The sequence below is a fragment of the Anolis carolinensis genome, chromosome 2, assembly GCF_035594765.1.
Source record: "Anolis carolinensis isolate JA03-04 chromosome 2, rAnoCar3.1.pri, whole genome shotgun sequence".
NCBI classification, from domain to species: Eukaryota; Metazoa; Chordata; class Lepidosauria; order Squamata; family Dactyloidae; genus Anolis; species Anolis carolinensis.
Genome location: NC_085842.1, coordinates 209,272,881 through 209,280,241, shown reverse-complemented (window position 1 = coordinate 209,280,241; position 7,361 = coordinate 209,272,881). Strand labels below are relative to the sequence as shown.

At 42.9% G+C, this 7,361-nt stretch overlaps 1 long non-coding RNA gene across 1 annotated transcript; it reads right to left on the bottom strand.

The window, feature by feature from the left end:
- Positions 1 to 466: 466 nt before the first annotated feature.
- On the bottom strand, positions 467 to 5,844 carry LOC134296516 (uncharacterized). The gene is made up of 3 exons (XR_010003297.1): positions 5,589 to 5,844; positions 4,155 to 4,291; positions 467 to 850 (listed from the first exon to the last, which is right to left on the bottom strand). It is a non-coding gene; the product is annotated as an uncharacterized LOC134296516 (long non-coding RNA).
- Between the last annotated feature and the right edge of the window lie 1,517 nt (positions 5,845 to 7,361).

The following is a 7,361-nucleotide window of genomic DNA, read 5'->3' as shown; positions in this document are numbered from 1 at the left end:
AGGGAATCCCCACCTGGAAGTTGTGATGTCATCAGAGCACTGCCAATCAGGGTGTGGATCCAAACCTTCTTTTGGCCAATCAGGAGAGGGAACTGGAGGTTTGAATAGCTGTCAAATGTATAAAATATTGTGTCTCTATATTTATGTTACACTATACTTTTGAAAACATTTGCTTGTACATGCATACTTTCTGGCCATATTGAGTAAATCTCTGTGATCGTCTTCACCCTGGTAAATGACTTCGCTGTCCTGGTCTATTTCAGTTTAGCCTGAATGCTCACCAAGTAGGGATCCTTTTATCTGCTGTCCTGACTCTAAATTTGGCTGCAGTTCCTTACTGGGGTGGAGGAACAGGCCAACTACAGAAAAAGACAGGAAAAACAAGAACTAGCAGCTTCCGGTGGGCCTCCTACTGTGACATGCACCTTAGCAAGCGCCTTATGGTATTAATCCTGACACAGGCCAACATAAGTTTCCAGATTCTGTCTCTAATGTCTCTAGTTCTTGAATTGCTGCTTGGGATGTGCGAATTGCTGAGACATTGGAGAGATGCTGTTACGCAGAGTAACTACATGGATTGGTATTCTAGTAGTCTTCACTAGAAAAGGTTCATCACACTTGGGAAGTGAAGGGGAAATATCTCATTATCTTATCTTTGGGACTGTAGGGCAGAAACCATACCATCTCTCTCTTTGATTGCACAACGTCTCCTTCCAAGATTATTTGCAAAGTTTCATTTTGTTTTCAGCCCTGCCTTTTTTTGGTCATTTGCTTGATATTTGGAGATAGAATGCCTCAGTTAATTTGCCATTAATCTTCAGTGTTGGCTGGATTCATTAGTCTTCTTTGCCTAGGGCAAAAGAGAATGTTTCAATGAATGCAAGGGAAAATTTCCAGTCACAATTTTCCTTCTTTCTTCTTTTCCTCCTCCTCCTCCTCCTTTTAAATTAGCTGTCAGAATGTATTTTGTGTGACACTCAAGAATTTTATAATGCCCTTGTGTATAATGGGACTTGAACATCCATGGATTTTGCTATCCATGGAGGATCCTGTAATCAAACCCCAGCAGATACCTAGACCCCACTGGGTAACTGCTAAGAAAATGATTAGAAGTAATCTTTCATTTTTCTCTCTCCTTATTTTTCTTTATCCTTATTGTTGTATTTCTTTGTCTTGATATATCTTTTATTGTATTTTTAATATCTTGCAGTAATGATAAAAAATTAAAAACAGCCTTCTAACCCCTTTCTCACTGACACCAGCCTTACCAGCTGCCTGGCAGGTTCATGAGGCTAGTCGAGAGCCTCGCTCATTGCGCTAATTAATATGGAGCAGATGCAGCAGGCAGTGGGTAAAGGAAATGTTTGGCTGCCAGAGGCAACAGAATTTATGGGGAACTAATTCCCAGCTTCCTTTGCTGTCCAGCCATAGGGGCTGCCATGTGCAGAACAATTTGAAGGCGCTTTTCCTAGAGTGGGAGACTGAAAGGGTGGAGGCATGAGTAAATGTGGCAAGTGGCAACACAGGCAGCAGCAGCATCAGTAACCCAATGGTGTTTCTTATAGAACGTTATTCCATGGGATTCTGGGGAGACAACATGGATATATCCACAGTCCAAAAAAAAAGCCAAAGATTTTTTGGGCTGCATGGGGCAGGAGGCGGGACTGCGCGGGGCGGGAGGCGGGACCGTGTGGGGCGGGAAGTAAGACGTTCCTGGGCACTTTGCTGAGGAGAAAAGCGGCGCCCGCTTTTCTCGTCAGCAAAGCGCCCAGGAAAGTTTGCCTTCTCGCCAGGAAGACGTTCCTGGGTGCTTTGCTGAGGAGAAAAGCGGCACCCACTTCGCTCTTCAGCAAAGCGCCCAGGAAAGTTTGCCTTCTCGCCAGGAAGATGTTCCTGGGTGCTTTGCTGAGGAGAAAAGCGGCACCCACTTCGCTCTTCAGCAAAGCGCCCAGGAAAGTTTGCCTTCTCGCCAGGAAGACGTTCCTGGGGGCTTTGCTGAGGAGAAAAGCGGCACCCACTTCGCTCTTCAGCAAAGCGCCCAGGAAAGTTTGCCTTCTCGCCAGGAAGACGTTCCTGGGTGCTTTGCTGAGGAGAAAAGCGGCACCCACTTCGCTCTTCAGCAAAGCGCCCAGGAAAGTTTGCCTTCTTGCCAGGAAGATGTTCCTGGGCACTTTGCTGAGGAGAAAAGCGGTGCCCGCTTCTCTCTTCAGCAAAGCGCCCAGGAACATTTGCCTTCTCGCCAGGAAGATGTTCCTGGGTGTGCTTTGCTGAGGCAAGGCCCAGGTCACGGCGGGAAGGCCCATCCCAAAGGTGAAGGAGGCGGGGGTGGCGCAACCCTCCTGGGGGCCTCGACGGCACCCCCGGGACGATGGCGCCACAGGCAAATACCTACCCTATTTCCCCTAAAATAAGACATCCCCAGAAAATAAGACCTAGTAGAGGTTTTGATGAATTGCTAAATATAAGGCCTCCCCTGAAAGTAAGACCTAGCAAAGTTTTTGTTTGGAAGCATGCCTGCTGAACAGAACACCAGAGCATGCATGATTGGTAAATGTACGTACCATAGAGTGTTGTACATGGAAATAATGGTAGTAATAAGAAATTCTTTATAGGATTCACAGTTTGTCTGGTTATGCTGATTTGTGATAACAACTACTGTACAGTATATAATGTTCATTTTTTTGTTCAACAATAATTTGTGAATTCTTCTTCATGGAAAAATAAGACATCCCCTGAAAATAAGACCTAGCGCATCTTTGGGAGCAAAAATTAATATAAGACACTGTCTTATTTTCGGGGAAACACGGCAGATTGTCTGGCAGTTGGACCGCCTCTGGCTGTAGGCCCTGCTAGCCAGGGCCTACAGTCAAGCACTGAAAATCAGCCCACCAAATGGCTACTGTTCCTTTTGAAAATTTGTTTCACTGTTTCTTTTGTCCCTGTGGGGTTGTGTCATTCCATGCAATCCAAATGGACGGAACAGTACAAACCACAAAAGAAACAGATGGAATGGGATTCGGGCCCTAATCTAGTGGACAGAGTTTCTCAGAAGCAATGTGTTCTTGATGGAAACTTCCTTTCTTCAAATGCAAATTATTAGGGTTGGCTTGGGGTACATCAACACTGTAGAATTAATCCAGTGTGACGCCACTTTAAATGCAGTTTCTCAATGTTTTGGTAACATGGGAATTGTAGTTTACAAGGTTGATAGCACCTTGTTAGCTTTTTCTGCCAAACATGGTGGTGCCTCACCATAATGCAACTCCTATGATTGCATAGCATTGAGCCATGGCAGTTCAAAATGTGTCAAAGTGCATTGGATCTACAGTGTAGATGCACCTTTGGTCTCCAATGAGCAGTTAAGATTCATTAGCTTGACAAAAGAAGTGCAAAGACATCTATAATACACACACTCACATATATAAATCAGGACTGCTGTTGTCTTGTATGCTCTTTGATGGTATGGTTTGACTGTTGGAATGAATGGCCAAGTTTCAAAATTTGTCATTACATACATGAACAGACTGGGCAAAAGTGTCAATTATCTCACATACAAAGATAGAAAAAGAAACGGATACCTGATATAAACTCAAAAAATGCTACTTTCCCCGTATAAAACAAGACATGAGTTTGAAAGACCATGCGTGCTTGCTTTTGCTTGCTTCATTTTTTTGTGTTCCTTAGTAGACATGCTACAGCTCAGTTTGCGCTGTATAACAAGCCTTCATAATCTCAAGGTTTTGTAAACCTAAGTCTAACAGGAAAATCTCTCTCTCTTCTGATATAAAACAAAACAGAACAAAATCCTGTCCTAAGATACAAGAAAAACACAAACCTTGTCACAATACAAGTAAAAGATGCAGTTAACTAGCAGTGGATTTGGGTGAATCTTTGACATTGGTTGAGAATACATTAGATTTAAGTATGCATTCCTTTTACGTTTTTGCCTTCTGCATGTTGTTTTGGGTTGCATCTCCCATCACATTAGCATAGCTAATGGTGAGGGATGCTGGGTTGCAATGTGACAACATGTGGAGGCCCAAAAGTTGACCAGCCCAGACTGTGTGCTGTGATTTCTCAAAAGCCATGAGAGCAAATTGAAACACTAATGTCAAGAAGTGCCATATAAGAAGCTATATGAATAAAATGGTTACCATCAAGAAATTGAAGCTTGTTTCCTCTCTCTGTTTCCTGATATACAACATTCTTGTGGTGGGTATTTCTACTTATGGAGGCTTTGTTTCTCACAGTCTTGACTCTTCATAGGCAAGTCTGTCCTTTTTGTAGTAATCTAAAATATTTGGAAAAGTTACTTTGGGAACTATAATTTCCAGCATTCTTCTAGCTATAGTAACAATATTTTCCATTATTAAAAAACCCCTGAAAACCACTAGTGGTTATTGTAGCATGCTGCTGCAGTGAGTTTCAAAGATTACATGACACGAGGAAGAACTTGCTTATTTTAAATCTATTGCCTGACAAGTTTTGGTGGTGGACACACAGGTTTGCAACAGGATCCTTCTCCCCCCATTTCTCTGTTTCATAATATGAAATAAAATTATACAAATTCCCTCTTTCTAGCAAGGAAGCAAACAAGAACACACATAGGCTTGGCTCCAATCTCTTGCAGTTAGTATAAATTTAACGAGCAAAAGATATCTCCGCACCAAGGAACTCACAGCAGCCTAATGGACTACATATAATAATATAATGGGAGCTCCAAGTTCTCCTGTTGTGTTCTACATTTTATCAAACTACACAAACCATTTGCTGCAAATAAATGAGGAAACATCCATGGTTCGAAATAAGAAAGGAACAGTTACCCCTGATCCTTTTCAGGTCATTTCATACCATGGGAAAATTGGGATGGGTACCACTTTCTCTCTTTCTGAGGTTCTGAAAGACACATAAATTTGTTGTCCAACTCTTTTTGCCATGAATTCGTCCTTGTTCCTGCTTCCATCTTCTGAACGTGGGGTTTGACTTAATGACCCTCTTGTTCAAGGTTGGGAGCTTCAGGCAGCAGCTGCTGTCCCCCACTCCAAAACACAGGCATTTCTTCTTGGACCCCCCACTCTGGGGAGAACATGAGCCCAGGAGTCTTATATTACAGCAGCTGGAGACTCCTATTAAGTCACAGCCCACCTGCCCTACTGATCCTTAGTCTGGAACATGGGTGGGCTTGCGAGGAGGAGGATGAAGTTTAACATGTGCCAATGACAAGTATGAGCTCATTGAGGTGCTTCCCTTGACTTTTTTTTCTTTTTCCTGTTGTCACATCTATTTGGACATTCACGTGGTGCTTGAGTTATTGTATCCTTTGTTGCTACCTGGAATTCCATGCTGTGGAGACTTGGGTTTTCTTTCTATGACTCTCCAGGTCTTTGGCCAGACTGTTCTTAGAATAATAGAATTACAAAGTTGAAGAGACTCCAAGGGCCATCCAGTCCAACCCCTAGCTATGCAGGAATACACAATCATAGCATCCCTGACAGATGGACATCCAGCCTCTGCTTAAAATCCTCCACAGAAGGAGTCTCCCCCACACTCCGAGGCAGCAGTGTATTCCACTGCCGAACAACTCTTACCATCAGGATGTTCTTCCTAATGTTTCAGCTTACGTCTTAGAACAACAGTCTCCTTGTCTCTGTGGGGATTCCAACCCTGAAAGAAACACATACATGTGCAAAGATTGAGAAAATAATTTTTGGATGCAAATTCCAGGAATCATCCAGAGTATATTGGCAATACTGGAGATATTAAAAACTTTCCCCTTTTTCTGCATGACAGGCGCTATATGGTGCTTCCTCAGTAGAGCCCACTGGATCCAAAATTTTAATTTATTCCAGTGCCCCCCCCCCCCCCCCCCAAACACAGGGCTACTCTGCTGCCTCTGGGAAACCTTATTGCCACCAAGCATGTATATCAGTGATTCCCAGATACCACTTTCCAACATCAGTACCAAAAAGTTTCTGAATAAGTTATTGGTCAGGTTTAGATTCGGTTTGGTTATTTGGGGTGCTGATTCAGAAAACTGCATTGGATAGACCACATCAGCTCCAGTTTCTGATACAGAGCAAATGGCATCTGCTCTCTCATAGAAAACCACAAAATCTAGAGCTGATATGGTCTATCCAATGCAGTGGTCAGCTCTGCGGAAAGGAGCAGAAATAAAATAAAATAAATCAAGAGAAAGAAGGTTCGCAGACCAGATCTTTGTTTTCATGGCTCTCTGTTGCACCACGGCCCACAGGTTGGGAACCACTGATGTAGATAAAGGCAGTCTCCCATCTTACAACATCTAGCCATCTGTGACAAACAGCAGCCTGGTCTGCATTTCAGAAATCCCCAGATTGGTTCCAGGAAACAACTTCCTTCCCAGGCAATATCTACAGAGCAGTCTTCCCACTAGAACTGTTGGACCATAACATCCATAATCTGAAACCAGTGTGACCAATTGTCAGGAACTTTGAGAATTGTACATCAATGATTTGGAGAGAAATCAATATCTTTTGAAAAGAGCATGTCAAATTTAGGCTATACTTTAATGATAAAATGCCAGGGACATTTGCAAGAGGCTGTTGTAAAATGAGGGTTTGTATATTGAATTGTTGCCTACTTGTAAGCCGCTCTGAGTCCTCTTCGGGGTGAGAAGGATGGGGTATAAATGCAGTAAATAAACAAATAAATGCAAGTTTCCTGCAGCTCTTCACTTTCACGCATGGTTTCCCATGGTTTTGTCTTCTTCAGGAGGAAATCCTGAGCATCCAAATACTCATGTGAGCCTTGCACAATTTTTCAGATCCAGCAAAATCTGAAGGCTTCTATATCAATGGGGTGCTGAATCTGTTCTGGGTTTTAGTCTGAGCCATTGTAGAGAATAGGGTTCAGCACCTTGGATAACACTTTCAAAGTTACATTGAAACTCTGGAGTGCTCTGCTGCCATTGGTTCAAACTGATTGTTTAACTGCATATTTCAGCATTTTCAAAAGGATAGTGGGTTTAATCAGTAGAACCTAGGTTTCATTAGATTTTAGGCCATCGGATTTTTCTGCATTAGAAACAAAGGCCCCTCTTGCGATCCTTGTGTTGGCCACAGGGGGGCACCTTAGTGATACTAATTTTTCAGTTGTGGTGCATATTTGATGCTTCCCTATACTCATGAATTTAAAATAACTATGTCCAGTTGACTCCCTGAAATACATGTGAGAATGACGTGCAATTTTTTTTAAAAGGTAAGATGTAAGGTTAAAGGTAAGGTTTTCCCCTGACATTAAGTCCAATCATGACCGACTCTGGGGGTTGATGCTCATCTCCATTTCTAGAAGAGCCGGTGTTGTCCGTAGACACCTCCAAGGTC